Source organism: Agelaius tricolor, unplaced genomic scaffold (genome assembly GCF_023055355.1).
Source record: "Agelaius tricolor isolate 1412-34295 unplaced genomic scaffold, bAgeTri1.0.p SCAF_55, whole genome shotgun sequence".
Classification (NCBI taxonomy): domain Eukaryota; kingdom Metazoa; phylum Chordata; class Aves; order Passeriformes; family Icteridae; genus Agelaius; species Agelaius tricolor.
Window position 1 is genome coordinate 1,842,715 of NW_027269315.1, and position 21,297 is coordinate 1,864,011.

Below are 21,297 nucleotides of genomic sequence, written 5' to 3' on the forward strand. Positions count from 1 at the left end.
CCAGCCCAGCCCAGCCCAGCCCAGGGCGATCGCTGCCTGTGGGGCCCCGCTCCCACCTGGGGCCACCATTCGGTCCCCAACCCCCTGGTCCCCACCCTGTCCCCTCACTCACCATCCTTGTCCTGCCCCCAGCCCCATCTCCATTCATTTCCATCCTGGGCCCATCCATTCCCACCCCTCTGGTCCCCAAAACCCCGAGGGTGACACGGACAGGAGTGGGAGAAGCCACCACCTGGGGACACCCTTCTGTCCCCAAATCCACCTCAACCATCCTGTCCCCCCACTCCATTCCCACTCCTGGTGCTTGTCCTGCCCCCCAACTCCATTTCCATCCTGAGCCCATCCATCCCCTCCCTCCCTGGTCCCCAAAACCCCGAGGGTGACACGGACAGGAGCCAGTCCAGGGCCACCATTCTGTCCCCAAATCCACCTCAACCATCCTGTCCCCCCACTCCTGGTGCTTGTCCTGTCCCCCAATTCCATCTCCACCATCCTGAGCCCATCCATTCCCACCCCTCTGATCCCCAAAACCCCGAGGGTGACACAGACAGGAGCCAGTCCCGCCCCCACCTGGTGCCACCATTCTGTCCCCAGGCCCCGGTCACCATCCTGTCCCCCCATCCATTCCCATCCACGGTGCTTGTCCTGCCCCCCAACTCCATTTCCATCCTGGGCCCATCCATTCCCACCCCTCTGGTCCCCAAAACCCCGAGGGTGACACAGACAGGAGCCAGTCCCCCCCCCCACCTGGGGCCACCATCCTGTCCCCCCACCCATGGTCCCTGCCCTGCCCCCCAACTCCATTTCCATCCATCTCCCCCATCCTGAGCCCATCCATTCCCACCCCTCTGGTCCCAAAAACCCCGAGGGTGACACGGACAGGAGTGGGAGAAGCCACCACCTGGGGCCACCCTTCTGTCCCCAAATCCACCTCAACCATCCTGTCCCCCCATTCCTGGTGCTTGTCTTGCCCCCCAACTCCATCTCCACCATCCCAAACCCACCCACTGCCATCCCCCTGGTCCCTGTCCTGCCCCCCAACTCCATCTCCATCCTGAGCCCATCCATTCCCACCCTCCCTGTCCCCAAAACCCCAAGGGTGACACGGACAGGAGCCAATCCCGCCCCCACCTGGGGCCACCATTCTGTCCCCAAATCCACCTCAACCATCCTGTCCCCCCACTCCTGGTGCTTGTCCTGCCCCCCAATTCCATCTCCACCATCCTGAGCCCATTCATTCCCACCCCTCTGGTCTCCAAAACCCCAAGGGTGACATGGACAGGAGCCAGTCCAGGGCCACCATTCTGTCCCCAAATCCACCTCAACCATCCTGTCCCCACACCCATGGTCCTTGTCCTGCCCCCAACTCCATCTCCACCATCCTGAACCCACCCACGGCCATCCCCCTGGTCCCTGTCCTGCCCCCCAACTCCATCTCCATCCTGAGCCCATCCACTCCCACCCCTCCCTGTCCCCAAAACCCCGAGGGTGACACGGACACCTGGCAGGAGAAACCACCACAAACTGGGTGGCGCTGGGAACGGGGGGCTCCTTCCCCCTTGGAAGGGCGGGGAATCGGCCCAAACAAGGGGGTCTGGGGGAGTGGGAGCCCCTCACCCCGCTGGGAACAGCGCCGGGTCGGGTTCGGAGCCGGGAGGGGCTCAGGGGGCAGCGATTCTTCCGCATGAGTTGCCCCTTTGAAAGCTCGTCCAGGGGCTTTGTGAGCGTGTCAGGCAGGAAGAATGGACAGGGGGGGGACAGAGGGACAGGCAGAGGGGAGGGGGATGCCCGGGAAGGTGGGGGAAATGGGGGGGAAAAGGGGAAAAAGAGATGAGGAGGAAATGGGGCAGAGAAAGGGGATCACACCTGTCCCATGGGCTGGAAAATTGGAGGGGAATTTGGGGATTGACCCCATGGAAAGTTCTCAATTTTCCTCACCTGCCAGGGTTAAAGAGGTTTGCAAACCTTTTTCCTAAATTTGTGGGGTTTTGGGGTGGAAATGAAGGGGAAAAGGGGAAAAAGAGATGAGGAAGAAACAGGGGGGAAGAGAGTGGAGAAGGGGGATCTCACCTGGGATTGAGCCTGGCAGGAGAATTTGGGGATTGACCCTGGGGAAAGTTCCCATTTGCCAGGGTTAAAGAGGTTTGCAAACCCTTTTCCTAAATTTGTGGGGTTTTGGGGTGACCCCAACCTGGGAAGGTGGGGGAAATGGGGGGGGAAAAGGGGAAAAAGAGATGAGGAGGAAATGGGGCAGAGAAAGGGGATCACACCTGTGCCATGGGCTGGAAACTTGGAGGGGAATTTGGGGATTGACCCCATGGAAAGTTCTCAATTTTCCTCACCTGCCAGGGTTAAAGAGGTTTGCAAAGCCTCTTCCTAAAGTTTGTGGGGTTTTGGGGTGACCCCAACCCGGGAAGGTGGTGGAAATGAGGGGAAAAAAGGGGAAAAAGAGATGAGGAAGAAACAGGGAGGAGAGGGTGAAGGAGATCTCACCTGGGACTGAGCCTGGCAGAAAAATTTGGGGATTGACCCCAGGGAAAGTTCCCAATTTTCCCCTCCTGCCAGGGTTAAAGAGGTTTGAAAACCTTTTTCCTAAATTTGTGGGGTTTTGGGGTGGAAATGAAGGGGAAAAGGGGAAAAAGAGCTGAGGAGGAAACAGGGGGGAAGAGAGTGGAGAAGGGGGATCTCACCTGGAATTGAGCCTGGCAGGAGAATTTGGGGATTAACCCTGGGGAAAGTTCCCAAATTTCCTCACCTGCCAGGGTTAAAGAGGTTTGCAAAGCCTTTTCCTAAAGTTCATGGGGTTTTGGGGTGGAAATGAAGGGGAAAAGGGGAAAAAGAGCTGAGGAGGAGGAAATGGGGCAGAGAAAGGGGATCACACCTCTCCCATGGGCTGGAAAATTGGAGGGGAATTTGGGGATTGACCCCATGGAAAGTTCTCAATTTTCCCCTCCTGCCAGGGTTAAAGAGGTTTGAAAACCCTTTTCCTAAAGTTTGTGGGGTTTTGGGGTGACTCCAGGCCCCCAGCTCAGGCCTGTGTGCACACACAAACCAGCTCAGCAGAGAGGTGCACGTGTTTAGGTGAAAAATTCTCAAAATCTGACAAAAAACCTCACGTAATCTGCATTTACATGCAAATTCTAAGGTAAAATGGAGCTGGCTTTGAAATGGCACAGAGTGAGACAAACATTGTTAAAAGAGAAATAAAACTGGAGACAAGTTTCAAATGCTTGAAAATGCATTATAAGAAAAGAAATGCTTATCGTGTATTGTAATTAAGAAATAATTAGGTCCTGATTGTGGTGGTGTGAATTATAACATCTGTGTTGCCTCACCCTTCACATGAGACTGAAAATGGAATAAAAGCTTTCAAAGCACCTCTCAGTTTCCCCATCTCTGGGTCAGAAAAGAGCAAAATCCAACAAATGTGCACACCTGGGAGGTGAGGGGGGCAAATCCCCACCTCCCCCTCCCCACATCCATCACCTGAGACCCCTGGTGAGCAGCAGACCCTGCTCTGGGCAGCCCTGGAGCACAGGTTCCCACACCTGGAGTGAACAGGGACAGGTACAGAACACACCCAGAGCTCTGCAGGAACACAAAAATCACAGCAGGGACCAGGAGAGCTCATCCTGTGCCACCTCCCAGCAGCCCAGGGTGCTCCAAACTGGGCTGGGACATTTCCAGGCTTCCACACAGGTGTGCCCAGAGCACACAGGTACAGCACAGAGCACACAGGTACAGCACAGCTCACACCATGCCCTGGATTTTCACATCACCTCCCTCCCCAGGGCTGTGTCTCCCCTTTTTCACCTTCCAGCACCTCCTGTGCCAGCCCTGGGCAGCCCTGGAGCACAGGTTCCCACACCTGGAGTGAACAGGGGCAGGTACAGAACACACACAGAGCTCTGCAGAACACAGAAATCACAGCAGGGACCAGGAGATATCTCAGAGCTCATCCTGTGCCACCTCCCAGCAGCCCAGGGTGCTCCAAACTGGGCTGGGACCTTTCCAGGCTTCCCACACAGGTGTGCCCAGGGTGTCACTGCCTGTGGGGACACACAGGCACAGCACAGAGCACACAGGTACAGCACAGAGCACACAGGTACACACAGAACACACAGGTACAGCACAGCTCACACAGGTGTGCCCAGAGCACACAGGTACAGCACAGCTCACCCCATGCCCTGGATTTTCACATCACCTCCCACCTCAGGGCTGTGTCCCCCCTCTTTCACCTTCCAGCACCCCATGTGCCAGCCCTGGAGCACAGGTTCCCACACCTGGAGTGAACAGGGACAGGTACAGAACACACACAGAGCTCTGCAGGCACACAAAAATCACAGCAGGGACCAGGAGAGCTCATCCTGTTCCACCTCCCAGCAGCCCAGGGTGCTCCAAACTGGGCTGGGACATTTCCAGGCTTCCCACACAGGTGTGCCCAGAGCACACAGGTACAGCACAGAGCACACAGGTACAGCACAGAACACACAGGTACAGCACAGAACACACAGAGCACACAGGTACAGCACAGAGCACACAGGTACAGCACAGCTCACACCATCCCCTGGATTTTCACATCACCTCCTACCCCAGGGCTGTGTCTCCCCTTTTTCACCTTCCAGCACCCCTTGTGCCAGCCCTGGAGCACAGGTTCCCACACCTGTGTGACAGCAGCACACCCACAGGCACAGGTAAAGGTGGGAGAACACACACAGAGCTCTGCAGAAACACAAAAATCACAGCAGGGACCAGGAGAGCTCATCCTGTGCCACCTCCCAGCAGCCCAGGGTGCTCCAAACTGGGCTGGGACATTTCCAGGCTCCCACACAGGTGTGCCCAGGGTGTCACTGCCTGTGGGGACACACAGGCACAGCACAGAGCACACAGGTACAGCACAGCTCACACAGGTACAGCCCAGAGCACACAGGTACAGCACAGAACACACAGAGCACACAGGTACAGCCCAGAGCACACAGGTACACACAGAGCACACAGGTACACACAGAGCACACAGGTACACACAGAGCACACAGGTACAGCACAGGGCACACAGAGCACACAGGTACAGCACAGAGCACACAGGTACAGCACAGCTCACACAGGTACAGCACAGCTCACACAGGTACACACAGAGCACACAGGTACAGCACAGAACACACAGAGCACACAGGTACACACAGAGCACACAGGTACAGCACAGAGCACACAGGTACAGCACAGAACACACAGAGCACACAGGTACACACAGAGCACACAGGTACACACAGAGCACACAGGTACAGCCCAGAGCACACAGGTACAGCACAGCTCACCCCATCCCCTGGATTTTCACATCACCTCCCACCCCAGGGCTGTGTCCCCCCTTTTTTGCCCCTTCCAGCACCCCCTGTGCCAGCTCTGGGGGGCTCTGCCCTCACCTCCAGCATGCCAGGTGGGTGCCAGGTGGGTACCAGGTGGGTGCCAGGTGGGTACCAGGTGGGTGCCAGGTGGGTGCCAGGTGGGTGCCAGGTGGGTGCCAGGTGGGTGCCAGGTGGGTACCAGGTGCCATTTCCCCACCCTCCACATCCTCAGAGCACAGCACACGACAAGGGGCGGCTCCACCGCCCCAAAACCACCCCAAACCCCCCCAAAACCCCCACTCAGACCCACAGGGGTCCATGGGGGCTCCCCAAAAAGCATTGCCTCCCCCGAGCCAAGAGGGCTGGGGCTCTCTGGGAGCCCCAAAACCACCCCAAAACCACCCCAAAGCCACCCCAAACCCCCACTCTGACCCACAGGATGCTCCCCCCAACCTCATGGGGTCCACGGGGGCTCCCCAAAACGCGGTGCTCCCCCCGATTTGAGGGGTCTGGAGGGGACTGGGGCTCTCTGGGAGCCCCAAAACCACCCCAAAACCTTCACTCTGACCCACAGGATGCTCTCCCCAACCCCATGGGCTCCACAAATCCCGTTGCCCCCCAATTTGAGGGGTCTGGATGGGGCCGGGTCTCTCCGGGAGCCCCAAAACCACCCCAAAACCACCCCAAACCTCCCACTCAGACCCACAGGGGTCCACGGGGGCTCCCCAAAACACGGTGCTTCCCCCGATTTGAGGGGTCTGGATGGGGCTGGGGCTCTCTGGGAGCTTTTGGGAAGTGCTGGGAGCCCCAAAACCACCCCAAACCCCCACTCTGACCCACAGGATTCCCCCCCCAGCCCCATGGGCTCCACAAATCCCGTTGCCCCCCAGTTTGAGGGGTCTGGATGGGGCTGGGGCTCTCTGGGAGCCCCAAAACCACCCCAAAGCCCCACTCTGACCCACAGGATGCTCCCCCCAAGCCCACGGGGTCCACGGGGGCTCCCCAAATCCCGCTGCCACCCTATTTGAGGGGTCTGGATGGGGCCGGGTCTCTCTGGGAGCCCCAAAACCACCCCAAACCATCCCAAACCACCCCAAACCCCTCACTCAGACCCACAGGGATCCACGGGGGCTCCCCAAATCCCGCTGCCCCCCGATTTGAGCGGTCAGGATGGGGCCGGGTCTCTCCGGGAGCTCTTTGGGGCTCCCCGGGAGCTCTTTGGGGCTCTCCGGGAGCCTTTGGGAAGCGCTGGGAACCATCCCGAGCCTCGCCCACCGCGGCGCGGCCTCCCCCGCCGGCCTCACAGCGCCTCGGCCCACCCAAGTCGAAGCCTTTGGGCATAAATTTGAGAGCCAGGCGCAGGCGGGAATGGAGGAGGGAGCAGGGGGGGGGATGAATCTTCCCTCGCTCTCCTCCCTCCTTGCCAAGAAACTCAAACTGAAACACATTCCTGCTGCTCCCTGCCAAAAACAATCCAGGAGCGCAGCCAGAGGAGCGGGGACGGCTCCAGACGCGAAATTGGGAGCGGGAATGGAGTGAGGGGGGGGGGGGGTCAGGGATGGCCGCCCCCCCCCCCCCCCCCCCCATTCCCCCTCACGGCTCCTCGCCTTTGATTTCCTGCAAACGCAGCGAGATTTTGGCATCTGGCTCCGGTTTCCTCCTTGGGACACCCGGGAGAGGGGAGGGGATGGAGGGAGAGGGTTAAAAAGGGGCTGGGGGTGGTGGTGGGGGGGGGTTTGTGGGGTGGTGACAGCGAGAGGTGGGGGGGACAGACGGACGTGGGCACGGACAGCCCGGGGACACCGGAAGAGGAGGAGGAGGAGGAGGAGAAGGAGGCAACTGCACCCCGAGCACCCCGAGATGGGGCAGACCCCCAGCACAACCTAGACGGGACAGGGCCCCCCCTTCTTGAACAGCCCAGGATGGGGCAGAGCCCCCGACAGGACAGACCCTCCCCACCCCGCCTTGAACACCCCAGGATGGGCACCGAGCACCCCTAGACGGAACAGACCCCCCCCCTCGAGCACCCCCCGACACTGCAGAGCCCCAAGATGGGACAGAAACCCCCCCCTCGAGCACCCCTCGAGACTGCAGAGCCCCCAAGATGGGACAGAAACCCCCCCCTCGAGCACCCCACGATAGTGCAGACCCCCACCACAGCACCCTGGACAGCACAGACCCCCCCTTGAGCACCCCAAGATGAGGCAGACCCCCACTGCAGGTCCCTGTATAGGACAGAACCCCCTCCTTGAGCACCCCCAACACTGCAGACCCCCACCACAGCACCCTGGAGGGGACAGACCCCCCCATGACCACCCCAGGATGGGGCAGACCCCCCCCCAGCAGCCTGGATGGCACAGACCCCCCCCACGAGCACCCCAAGGTGGGGCAGACCCCCCCCCAGCACCCCCCAACAGTGCAGACCCCCCCCTCAAGCCCCCCAAAATGGGGCAGACCTCCCCCTCAAGCACCCCAAAATGGGACAGACCCCCCCCACAGCACCCTGGATATGGCACAGACCCCCCCCCAAGCACCCCAAGATGGGGCAGACCCCGCTCTTGAGCACCCCCCAACACTGCAGACCCCCCCTCGAGTACCCCAAAATGGGGCAGACCCCCCTCCAGCACCCCACAACAGTGCAGACCCCCCCTCGAGCACCCCAAAATGGGACAGACCCCCCCGCACAGCACCTGGATATGGCACAGACCCCCCCCTCAAGCACCCCAAAATGGGACAGACCCCCCCCCCACAGCACCCTGGATAAGGCACAGACACCCCCCCTCAAGCACCCCAAGATGGGGGAGACCCCGCTCCTGAGCACCCCCCAACCCTACAGACCCCCCCTCCCTCTCCCACCAGGAACGCTCCCACCCCTCACTGGCTGCATCCCCCCCCCCATCCCATCCCATCCCCTGGGGGGGTCCCTGAGCCCCCCGAGCCCCCCGGGCCCCGCAGGGTTAACAGCCCCAGCTGCAGGAATGCGATGGCAGGGCTGGATTAGCCCCCCCAGGCCGAGCTGTGTGTGGCACAATCCATCAGCCACAGGCACAGCCCCCGGCGTGGGGGGCCTGGGGGGCTCGGGGGGGGCTCGGGGAGGGGGCTCGGGGGGGGCAGGGTGAACACGCACGTGTTTGAGCGTGGCTGAGTGTGGGAGAGGGGATTTGGGGTGAGGGGAGGGTGGGGGGGAGAGAAATTCCAAATTGAGGGGGGGGGGTGGGAGTAGAGAAATCCCAAAAGTGGAGCAGAGATACCCCAGAATGAAGGGGTGGGGGAGCAGAGAAACAGAAAAAATTGAGGGGTGGTGGGGGAGCAGAGAAACCCCAAAAGTGATGGGAGGTGGGAGCAGCAGAGAAACCCAAAAATCGAAGGGGGTGGGAGGAGAGAAATCCAAAATTGAGGGATGGGGGGAACAGAGAAACCTCAAAACTAGAGCAGAGAAACCCCAAAATCGAGGGGTGATGGGAGCAGAGAAACCCAAAAATGGAGGGAGTAGAGAGACCCCAAAAATTGAGGGAGTAGAGAGACCCCAAAATCGAGTGTGGTGTGAGCAGAGAAATCCAAAACTGAGGGATGGGGGGAATAGAGAAACCCAAAAATGGAGGGAGTAGAGAGACCCCAAAATCGAGGGGAGGTGGATGCAGAAATACCATAGAATTGAGGGGTGATAGGAGCAGAGATACCCCAAAACTGAGCATTGGTGGGAGTAGAAACACCCCAAAACTGATGGAGGTGGGAGCAGAGAAACCCCAAAATCGAGGGGTGGTGGGAGCACAGAAACCCCAAAATTCAAGGAGAGCAGAATCAAGGGGTGTTGGGAGCCAAGTCACCCCAAAATTGAGCATTGGAGTGATGGGAGCAGAGAAACCCAAAAATTGAGCGTTGGTGGGAGCAGAGAAACCCCAGAATCGAGGGGTGATGAGAGGAGAGACCCCAAAACTGATGGAGGTGGGAGTACAGACACCCCAAAATCGAGCGTTGGAGTGATGGGAGCAGAGAGACCCCAAAACTGGAGCAGAGACACCCAAGGATTGAGGAGTAGTGGGAGTAAGGACACCCCAAAATCGAGGAGTGATGGGAGCACAGAGAGACCCCAAAACTGATGGAGGTGGGAGCACAGACACCCCAAAATCGAGGGGTGATGGGAACAGAGAGACCCCAAAACTGATGGAGGTGGGAGCACAGACACCCCAAAATCGAGGGGTGATGGGAGCACAGAGACCCCAAAACTGATGGAGGTGGGAGCAGAGACACCCAAAAATTGAGGGGTGATGGGAACAGAGAGACCCCAAAGCTGATGAGAGGTGGGAGCACAGACACCCCAAAATCGAGGGGTGGTGGGAGCAGAGAGACCCCAAAACTGATGGAAGTGGGAGCACAGACACCCCAAAATCGATGGAGCTGGAGCTGGGGTGGTGGGAAGGGGGGCAGGGAGGCAGCTGCAGCCCCTGGGAACCCGGGATACACGAATGCCTGTCTGTCTGTCTGTCTGTCTGTCCGTCCGTGTGCACAGCGTGGGCAGCTCCAACACCTGATGGGGAAGGGCTCGGTGACCCCCAAATCCTCCCTCAGGGGGGAGCGAGGGACAGACAGAGCAGAGAGGACAGACGGACAGAGGGACGGGTGGGGCGAGGGACAGACAGAGCAGGGAGGACAGACGGACAGAGGGACGGGTGAGGTGAGGGACAGGGCCACACCCCTGGGTACCCCTGGGCACCTTTTATCAGGAGAATTGGGGTCTGCAATGGGGTGGGCAAACCCCAAAAGCCCCAAACCCATCCAACCCTAAAGCCGGGTCCCTCCCATCCTCCCTGGAGCTGCACAGAGCTGCAGATCCCCCATGGAAAAAAAAAAAAAAAAAAAAAAAAAATCAAATTTTGAGCCCTAAGAGCTCAGCCTGGGCTGGGAAATGCTTCTTTCCCTGAGCCCACAACTTTCTGGGCTCAGAGGGGATGAGTGGGACCCCCCCTGTGCTGTCCCCAGCCCCTCCCCGGAGTTAGGCCGGGCTTTAGGAGCGGCCCAGCCCCTCGGCGTGGGGCAGCTCGGCTAATCTGGGCAGGGCTCCACAAAGGGAATCGCTTCAGGTTCAGGGGGTCTGAAAGGGAACGACTCAGGGTCACGATCCCGAGCTGGTGGGGGCTGCCAGGCTCCATCCAAGGTGGTCCCGGGCCTGGAAAAGCTGAGGAAAGGAAGGAGCAGCTGAATGGTGGGGAAAGGGGGGAAAAGTGCTGGTGTGGGGGGAAAGGAATGGACACAGGACTGCCGGGACAGACACACAGACACAGCACAGCCAGGACAGACCTGGGACATCCCAGACTCCATCCTGGGGATGTTTGAACTGCTCTGGAGGGAAAGGAGCAAACACAGCACTGCCAGGACAGACACACTGACACAGCACAGCCAGGACAGACACACTGACACAGCACAGCCAGGACAGACACACTGACACAGGACTGCCAGGACAGACAAACAGACACACAGACACAGCACAGCCAGGACAGACACACGGACACACAGACACAGCACTGCCAGGACAGACAAACAGACGCACAGACACACAGACACACAGACACAGCACTGCCAGGACAGAGAGACAGACACAGGACTGACAGGACAGACACAGCACTGCCAGGACAGACACATGGACAGACAGACACACAGCCACACAGACACACGACACACAGACACAGCACTCCCAGGACAGACACACAGACACACAGACACACAGACACAGGACTGCCAGGACAGACACACGGACACAGCACTGCCAGGACAGACACACAGACACACAGACACAGCACTGCCAGGACAGACACACGGACACAGCACTGCCAGGACAGACACACAGACACACAGACACAGCACTGCCAGGACAGACACACGGACACACAGACACACGGACACAGCACTGCCAGGACAGACACACGGACACACAGACACACGGACACACAGACACACGGACACAGCACTGCCAGGACACACAGACACCCCCCACCCTCCATCCCCGCTCTCCCATCCCTGTCACTCATCCCCATCCTCATCCTCATCCCCCCCAATCCTTCTTTGCCATTCCCGCCTCCCTCGGGGCGGCTCAGAAGCCCCTGCCCAGCCCACCCGGCCCTCCGGGTGCCCCCCAAGACCCCCGTGCCCCATCTCGGGGGGCAGAACCCACCCAGCCCTGCCTGCAGCCAGGGCCGTGCCCCGACGCGTCCCTGGACGTGCTCACACACGTGTGCTCGCAGGAGGAGAGGCGGGAGCCGGTCCCGCACACCCAGGCCAGGGATAACCACGAGGAGAGCTTGGAAAAAAGGCATTCCCAGCCCTGCAGCGCAGCAGAGCTGCTCAGGAAGCCGTGGCAGGGCTGGGGGGAGCTCCATAGGTGGTCCCCAGGCCGGCGGGAGACCCTCGTTGTTTGTTTTGGCCCCCAGCACTTGCTACCCCCCTAAAAATCACTGCCCTAAAGCCTTGGCCGGGTGGGAACAAGGTTTTGGGGTGGAGGTGAGGGGGGGCACACACATGGCAGCAGCTGCTGGAAGGAATTTTTATGCTTCCCCCTCTTCCTCCTCCTCCTCCTCGCCGGCGCTGGAGGGAAGCAACAACAGGGAACATGTGGGACCCATAAAAACCCAGCTCTGAGTCACTCAGGGCTGTGGGAGCCCCTGGCAGGCTCCACTCCCTCCTGTGGCATCAAGAATGGTCCCCATCCCAGCTGGGCAGGCTGGGGACATCCCAAAGGATGGAAGGTCAGATGTGAGAAGCGGCAAAATCCATCCTCACACTGCAGGCAGGGATGGCACTGAGACAGTTCCTACACCAAAACCTCATCCTGCAGGATTCCCTCAAGGTTTGGAGCAGGGGATGGGCAGGACACTGAGCCTGGTCCTACACCAGGAACTCCATCCTGAAGGATTCCCTCAAGGATGGGAGCAGGAGGATGAGCCTGACACTGAGCCCATTCCTACCCCATCCTGAAGGATTCCCTCTAGGATGGGAGCAGGGGATGTGCAGGACACTGAGCCTGACACTGAGCCTGTTCCTACCCCACAACCCCTCCTGTGGCATCAAGAATTGTCCCCATCCCAGCTGGGCGGTCTGGGGACGTCCTGAGGGATCAAAAGTCAGATGTGAGAAGCAGCAAAATCCATCCTCTCACTGCAGGCAGGGGCCTGACACTGAGCCTGTTCCTACACCAAAAACTCATCCTGCAGGATTCCTCCAAGGATGGGAGCAGGGGATGGGCAGGACACTGAGCCTGGTCCTACCCCATCCTGAAGGATTCTCTCTAGGATGGGAGCAGGGAGATGAGCCTGACACCGAGCCTGACACTGAGCCTGTTCCTACTCCTCAGCCCCATCCTGGAGGAGCAGGAGGATGTGCAGGACACTGAGCCTGTTCCTACCCCACAACCCCTCCTGTGGCATCGAGAATGGTCCCCATCCCAGCTGGGCAGGCTGGGGACATCCCAAAGGATGGAAGGTCAGATGTGAGAAGCGGCAAAATCCATCCTCACACTGCAGGCAGGGATGGCACCGAGCCTGTTCCTACACCAAAACCTCATCCTGCAGGATTCCCTCAAGGTTTGGAGCAGGGGATGGGCAGGACACTGAGCCTGGTCCTACCCCATCCTGAAGGATTCTCTCTAGGATGGGAGCAGGAGGATGAGCCTGACACTGAGCCTGACACTGAGCCTGTTCCTACTCCTCAGCCCCATCCTGGAGGAGCAGGAGGATGTGCAGGACACTGAGCCTGTTCCTACCCCACAACCCCTCCTGTGGCATCAAGAATTGTCCCCATCCCAGCTGGGCAGGCTGGGGACATCCCAAAGGAGGGAAGGTCAGATGTGAGAAGCAGCAAAATCCATCCTCACACTGCAGGCAGGGATGGCACTGAGACAGTTCCTACACCAGGAACTCCATCCTGCAGGATTCCCTCAAGGATGGGAGCAGGAGGATGAGCCTGACACTGAGCCTGACACTGAGCCTGTTCCTACCCCAAAAAATCCCATCCTGCAGGAGCAGGAGGATGTACAGGACACTGAACCTGTTCCTACACCAAAACCTCATCCTGCAGGATTCCCTCAAGGATGGGAGCAGAAGGATGAGCCTGACACTGAGCCCGTTCCTACCCCACAACCCCTCCTGTGGCATCAAGAATCATCCCCATCCCAGCTGGGCAGGCTGGGGACATCCTGGACAAACTGAGGGACTGAAGGTGAGATGGGACAAGCAGCAAAATCCATCCTCTCACTGCAGGCAGGGGCCTGACACTGAGCCTGTTCCTACACCAAAACCCCATCCTGCAGGATTCCCCAAGGATGGGATCAAAGGGATGAGCCTGACACAGCCTATTCCTACCCCAAAAAATCCCATCCTGCAGGAGCAGGAGGATGTGCAGGACACTGAACCTGTTCCTACACCAAAACCTCATCCTGCAGGATTCCCTCAAGGATGGGAGCAGGAGGATGAGCCTGACACTGAGCCTGACACTGAGCCCGTTCCTACCCCTCAACCCCATCCTGGAGGAGCAGGGGATGAGCCTGACACTGAGCCTGACACTGAGCCTGACACCAAGCCTGACACTGAGCCTGTTCCTTCCCCATCCTGCAGGATTCCCTCAAGGTTTGGAGCAGGAGGATGTGCAGGACACTGAGCCTGTTCCTTCCCCATCCTGCAGGATTCCCTCAAGGTTTGGAGCAGGAGGATGTGCAGGACACTGAGCCTGTTCCTTCCCCATCCTGCAGGATTCCCCCAAGGTTTGGAGCAGGAGGATGTGCAGGACACTGAGCCTGGTCCTACCCCATCCTGCAGGATTTCCTCAAGGTTTGGAGCAGGAGGATGAGCCTGACACTGAGCCTGACACTGAGCCCATTCCTACCCCATCCTGCAGGATTCCCTCTAGGATGGGAGCAGGAGGATGTGCAGGACACTGAGCCTGTTCCTTCCCCATCCTGCAGGATTCCCTCAAGGTTTGGAGCAGGAGGATGAGCCTGACACTGGGCCTGACACTGAGCCCGTTCCTACCCCTCAACCCCATCCTGGAGGAGCAGGGGATGAGCCTGACACCAAGCCTGACACTGAGCCTGACACCGAGCCTGACACTGAGCCTGACACTGAGCCTGTTCCTTCCCCATCCTGCAGGATTCCCTCAAGGATGGGAGCAGGAGGATGTGCAGGACACACAGGGGGCTCTGGCACCCACTGGAGGATGGGATACACCACACAAATCCTGTTAATCTCTGGGATTACCTTTGACACGGAGCACCCTTGGGGATTTAGGGATTTATTGGGGCAGGAGACCCCTCTGCCTGCTGGGAGGTGGAGGTGGGAGTGTCCCCAGGCTGCTCCCAAAATTCCCAGCCATGATTTGCCTGTGGGATCCATTTGTCTCTCCTGTTCCTTGGCTGGACACTTGCTCTGTCCCCACACATCAACTCCATCCCCTCCAGGATGTCCTCTGCCACCCCAGGGCCACCAGCCAGAGCTCTGCATCCATAAATCCTGGCCAGGAGTTGGTCAGAGGGGTTCTAACACCTGGAAACATCCCCCAGACTTCACCCTGGATGCAGCAGAGCTGAAACCTGACTCTGTTTTGTGACTTGTTCCCACTCTGAGGCAGTTATTTTATTTTATTTTATTTTATTTTATTTTATTTTATTTTATTTGTTATTTTATTTTTATTTTATTTTATTTATGTTATTTTAATTTTATTATTTTATTTTATTTTATTTTATTTGTTATTTTATTTTTATTTTATTTTATTTATGTTATGTTATTTTAATTTTATTATTTTATTTTATTTTATTTTATATTTTATTTTGTTTTGTTTTGTTTTATTTTTATTATTATTATTATTATTTTATCTTTTATTTTATTTTAATCAGCTGTTCATCTTGCCTTGTCCTGCAGCTTCCCAAGGGTTTGGATGTGCCATAAGGATTGGGGTGCTCCTGTGGGAACCCTCAGTCTCATGATGGACCAGGATGTTCAACCCCAAGCCCTGAACAGGGGACAGCAAAAATCCCACCTGAATTTTGGTGGGGATCCCACAAAATCCAAAAATCCTGCCTGGGAGTGGCATCCAAATAATTCCTGAAGTGTGCACAGGTGCACTGGGTGAAGGGCAGGGTGTCCCCAACAGTGTCCCATGAGCACTGGATGTCCCCAATATTATCCCAGGAGCACTGGGTGAAGGGCAGGGTGTCCCCAGTGTTATCCCAGGAGCACAGGATGTCCTCAGCATTATCCCAGGTGTCCCCAACATTATCCCAGGTGTCCCCAAGAGCGTCCCAGGTGTCCCCAAGAGTGTCCCAGGTGCACTGGGTGAAGGGCAGGATGTCCCCAACATTGTCCTAGGAGCACAGGATGTCCCCAAGAGCATCCCAGATGTCCCCAACATGTCCCCAACATTATCCCAGGTTCCCAACATTATTCCAATGTCCCCAACATTGTCCCAGGTGCACTGGGTGAAGGACAGGGTGTCCCCAATAGTGCCAGTTGCATTGAGTGAAGGGCAGGATGTCCCCAGCATTATCCCAGGTGTCCCCAACATTATCCCAGGTGTCCCTAGCAGTGTCCCAGGTGCCCTGGGTGAAGGACAGGATGTCCCCAATAGTCCCAATTACATTGAGTGAGGGACAGGATGTCCCCAGCAGTGTCCCAGGTGCACAGGATGTCCCCAACATTATCCCAGGTGTCCCCAACAGTGTCCCAGGAGCACTGGGTGAAGGACAGGGTGTCCCCAGTGTGTCCCCAACATTGTCCCAGGAGCACTGGGCGAAGGGCAGAGTGTCCCCAATGTGTCCCAAACATTGTCCCAGGAGCACTGGGCGAAGGGCAGAGTGTCCCCAATGTGTCCCCAACATTGTCCCAGGAGCAATGGGTGAAGGACAGGGTGTCCCCAATGTGTCCCCAACATTGTCCCAGGAGCACTGGGTGAAGGGCCCTCATTTCTTCCCCCCACCTGCCCTTGGTCCCTTGGGGTCATTAAGGTTGGAAAAGCCCTCCAAGATCATAAAATCCAACCCAAACCCCAGCACTGACGCAGCAACCACCAACCAACGTCCCCAAGTGCCACATCCACACGAGTTTTGCACAATTCCAGGGATGCCAGTGCCTGATCACCCTCCCAGTGAAGGGATTTCCCCTAAAATCCCATCTAAACCTGCCTAAAAGTGCTGCGGCTTGCCAGGCTCTGGAGAGCGAGGCGCGGGTCCCAGCCGGAGCTCCCCGCCCGCCTCTCCCCAGCCTGTCCCGCCCGGCGGGAGCGTCACAAGGTGTCCGTGCTGACTCACTCCGCGATGGAAACTTCTCTAACTCCAGGGAGATCCTCGCAGGCTCAGCCAGCTCCAGCACGGAGTTTATTCCACCGCCTCCCACCACACCAGCCCTGGGGGCCCGCAGAGGCTCGGCTCCCAAAACCCTTGGTTTTGTGATGGGAAAGACCCTGGAGAATGAGGGAAATGAGGATTCCCTCCAAGAAACCAGACCCTGTCTGCACAGAGGCAGCCTCTGCCTCTCAGCTGGACGCAGCAGGAAAACTGGAAAGCTTTCCTAGGTCTGAGTTTCTGAAGTTTCATCCAGCTGCTTCCTCCTCCCTTCCCCCAAACCTCAGTGCCCACCCGCATCCATCGGCTCAGGTTTGGCACAGGCAGGAGAGCAGGAGGAAACTGCTGGAATCGCTTGGGATCCCACAAAATCCCAAAATCCAGGTCCCCCAAATCGTTTGCAGGGCTGGGAGCAGGACCCCAGCTGTGGGTGGAGAATCCAGGAGTTTCCCGGTCCCCAAATTCAGCATTGGAATGCCAGAGCCATTCCTCGGCCGCCTTCTCTCTGTCCTCACCATCCTCCCAGGAGAGGCTGCAGCACTTGGAGCTGCCAGAGTCTCGCTGGGTGTCCCCAAATTCCACAGGAATCGCTCGGCTCCATCCTCCTCATCCTCCCAGGGAGTGCCAGAGCTGCGCTGGGTGTCCCCAAAATTCCACAGGAATCGCTCGGCTCCTTCCTCCTCATCCTCCCAGGAGAGGCTGCAGCACTCAGGCTGCCAGAGCAGTGCCTGGGTGTCCCCAAAATTCTACAGGAATCGCTCAGCTCCGTCCTCCTCATCCTCCCCGGAGAGGCTGCACCCAGAGCTGTGCCTGGGTGTCCCCAAATTTCACAAGAATTGCTCGGCTCCATCCTCCCCATCCTCCCAGGGACTGCCAGAGCCACGCTGGGTGTCCCCAAAATTCCACAGGAATAGCTCGGCTCCTTCCTCCTCATCCTCCCATGGGAGGCTGCACCCAGAGCAGTGCCTGGGTGTCCCCAAATTTCACAAGAATCGCTCAGCTCCATCCTCCCCATCCTCCCAGGGACTGCCAGAGCCGCGCTGGGTGTCCCCAAAATTCCACAGGAATCGCTCGGCTCCTTCCTCCTCATCCTCCCATGGGAGGCTGCAGCCCTCAGAACTGCCAGCACCGTGCTGGGTGTCCCCCAAATTCTACAGGAATCGCTCAGCTCCATCCTCCTCATCCTCCCCGGAGAGGCTGCAGCCCTCGGGCTGCCGGAGCCGTGCTGGGCGTCCCCCAGATTCCATCGCTCAGCTCCTTCCTCCCCATCCCCTCCATCGCCCTCCTTTGGGGACAGGCGCGGGCCCGCAGCGCCGAGTGCCACCGCACGGCCTGGCAGGACACCAGGGGGGCTGGCAGCACCCACTGTGGCCGTGCCAACCCCCCCGAGGCCGTGCCAGGGCCCCGGGAACAGCGGGTGCTGCCCGTGGGCTCCATCCACAGCTCCGGGCCCACGAGGAGGCGGCTGCTGGGGCACCGGCCTGGTGGGATGCGAGGCTCAGGGTGGCCGGGGCTGGCAGGGTGGGTGGCACAGCTGGCACAGCCCCCCCGGGACAGTCCTGAGGCTGCTGCGTCACCGCGGCCGGGAGAGAAACTTTCCCTGGGTCGCTGCTCGCAGTTCACCATCCCCAATCCGGGCAGAGCCGGCGGCACCCAGCAACACCAGTAACACCCAGTAACAACCAGTAAGACCCAGTAGGACCCGGTAAGACCCAGTAGGACCCGGTAGCACTCAGCAGTGCTCGGAGCTCCCCAGCTCCGAGCCGGCCTCTCCTTTCCGCGGCTGCCCCGCTCCCAGCCCACCCACACACACCGAGCCCATCTCCCACCCACCGGCAGCGCTCAAAGCGCGGCGGGAGCGTGCGGACGTGGGCGGGAGCACGAGGGGACGTGACGGGGCACGCGTGGGGCTGATCCCCTCTGCCCGCCCCGCGTGGCCGGGCCCCCCACGCCGCTCAAAGTCCCGGTTTCCCCCCGTGGAACCCACGGCACGGCCCGAAAAGGGATCGGCGCCATCCCGGCAGGGAGAATCCCTCGGCCCGGACCCTCCCGACGGTTCCTACCTCCGGGGGGGGCTCCGAGCGGCTCCGTGGGCTCCGCGCCCCCCGTTCCCCCGCTGGCGTTGGCGGCGCTTGGCTCCGGGAGAGAAGCGGCACATCCAGGGGGGGACGGCGGCGGCCGGGATGGATGGGGCGGGACGGGACGGGACGGGACGGCGCCCCCCGCACTCCCCCGGCCCGCCCCGGGCGCCCGCAGGGAGTTCCCGGAGCGCCGCGGGGGCGGCGGATCCCGGCGGGTCCCGCTCCGCCAACTGCGGCGGATCCCGGCGGCGGCGGCGGCGCCGATCGCGCTCGGGACGGAGACCCCGGCCGGGAGCGGCGGCGCCGAAAACCCGGGATGGATCCGGGACACGCACGGGCCCGGTCCCAGCTCGCTCCCGGCCGCCAGAACCCCACGCGTGTCCGTGGGGAGAGCGACAGGAACCGCACGATCTCATCCACGCGTATCCGTGGGGAGAGCGACGGGAACCGCACGTTCACGGCCACCAAAACTCCACGCGTGTCTGTGGGGAGAGCGGCGAGTCCCGCACGTTCTGACCCACGCGTGTCCCTGGGGAGAGCAGCGGGTCCTGCTCGCTCTCATCCACGCGTGTCTGTGGAGAAAGCAGCGGGTCATGCTCGATCCAGGCCGCCAGAACTCCACGCGTGTCCGTGGGGAGAGCGGCGAGGGGTCCCGCACGCTCTCCCCCACGCGTGTCCGCCCGCACGGCCCCGGGTCCCGCACGCTCTCACCCACGCGTGTCCACCCCTCACACGGGACCCCGCGCGTTGCAGAACACGCGGGCAGAGGTGGGGACACGCGTGGCCGCTCGCACCCGCGGGGTTCAGGCAGCGGGAGCGCGCGTGGGGGACCCCCGTGAGCACGCAGCGGTGCCCACTCGAGTCAGGGACCACGCGTGAAAGTGCAAGCGTGAACACACGCGTGTGCGAGCGGGGGTGCAACCCACACGGGGGGCACAGCCCAGGTGATCGTGGGGGTGACATCCTCCAGCCCACGGACACGCGGGGGACACAGGCAGCACCCCACGGACACACAGGGGGTCCAGGACACGCACAGGCAGGGGACACAGCACAGGCAGGGGACACAGCCCGCACACGAACACACGCGGGTGGCAGAGCCCACGGACACGCGGGGAGAGCGCCCCGCAGCCCACGGACACGCACGGGCGGGAGGCACAGCGAGGATGCCACGCACACTCAAAGGGCACAAACCACGCACCCGCCGGGTGGCGCTGCCACACCCAGGCGGAGGGACACGGCCCACGCACACGCGTGGCCACCCTCCCATCCCCTAACCCTGACCTGGGTATAAAATAATCGATAATTTATAAAAATGATAAATATTGATATGAAATAAACATCGCCCGCTCTGTTCTGCACACGCGGGGAAGGCACAGCCACGCACCCGGGTGGGGGGGGGGGGTCACACCCTGCTGCCCACGCGCGCTCGTGGGACCCTTCCCATCCCCTAACCCTGACCCTGTTATAAAAAAAATTATAATTTATAAGAATTATAAGTATTTATTTGAAATAAACATCGCCCGTTCTGTTCCGCACACGCGGGGAAGGCACCCGGGGTTGGGGTTCAGCCCCTGCTGCCCACGCGCGCTCGTGGGACCCCTCCCACAGCCCGGGGGTCGCGGCCGGGGCCGGGCGGGGGTCGGGGCCGGACCGGGGGCAGCCACGGGAGGGCAGCGCCCCCTGGTGGCGGCGGGAGGCGCTGCCCGAGCCGGTGCCGCCCGTGAGCGGGGGAGCCCCGAGAGTGGCGGGGCCGTGACCGGGAAAGCCCCGGGGGTGGCGGGGCCGTGACCGGGGGAGCCCCGGGGGTGGCGGAGCCGTGACCGGGAGAGCCCCGAGAGTGGCGGGGACGTGACCGGGGGAGCCCCGGGGGTGGCGGGGCCGTGACCGAGCCCCGAGATTGGCGGGGCCGTGAGCGGGAGAGCCCCGAGGGTGGCGGGGCCGTGACTGCGGCGAGCCCGGAGCTGCTTACCGGGATTGCCCCGCCAGGAGCTCCGGTGTCCCCGGCATAGCCCGTCCCCTGTCCCACCGGTGTCCCTCAGTGCCCCCCAGTGTCCCTCGGTGTCCCCGGAGCTCCCGGTGTCACCGCTCCGGGACCCTCAGGGCGGAGGAGCAGCACCGGGACCGTAATGAGGATTTCAGGAGTCCTCAGCTCGCAGCCGTGCCCTGCAGAATCCATTCCCTGCCTCAGTTTCCCTCTCCCTGCAGAATCCATTCCCTGCCTCAGTTTCCCTCCCCCTGCAGAATCCATTCCCTGCCTCAGTTTCCCTCTCCCTGCAGAATCCATTCCCTGCCTCAGTTTCCCTCCCATGCAGAATCCATTCCCTGCCTCAGTTTCCCTCCCCTGCAGAATCCATTCCCTGCCTCAGTTTCCCTCCCCTCTGGCCCCACCTGATTTCCTTCCCCGCCGCCCCCTCAGCACAGCGAGGATGAGGAGGGGTCTCTGCTCCCCGCGGAGGTGACAACACCTGCAGGGTCAACCCCTTCACCTGGCAGGAGGGGAGAACAACCAGGGGGGTCCTGGGGTGCCCCCAGACTCTGCCATGGCTCCAGCCAG

At 60.3% G+C, this 21,297-nt stretch overlaps 1 protein-coding gene across 1 annotated transcript in view; it reads right to left on the reverse strand.

Annotated features, from left to right (window-relative positions):
- Window positions 1–19,136, reverse strand: part of GLI1 (GLI family zinc finger 1) — a 40,994-nt gene extending 21,858 nt beyond the window's left edge. Inside the window, exon 1 of the mRNA XM_071456025.1 lies at window positions 18,726–19,136. The gene's annotated coding sequence lies outside the window, so the exon portion shown is untranslated. The remainder of the gene's footprint in view (window positions 1–18,725) is intronic.
- Between the last annotated feature and the right edge of the window lie 2,161 nt (window positions 19,137–21,297).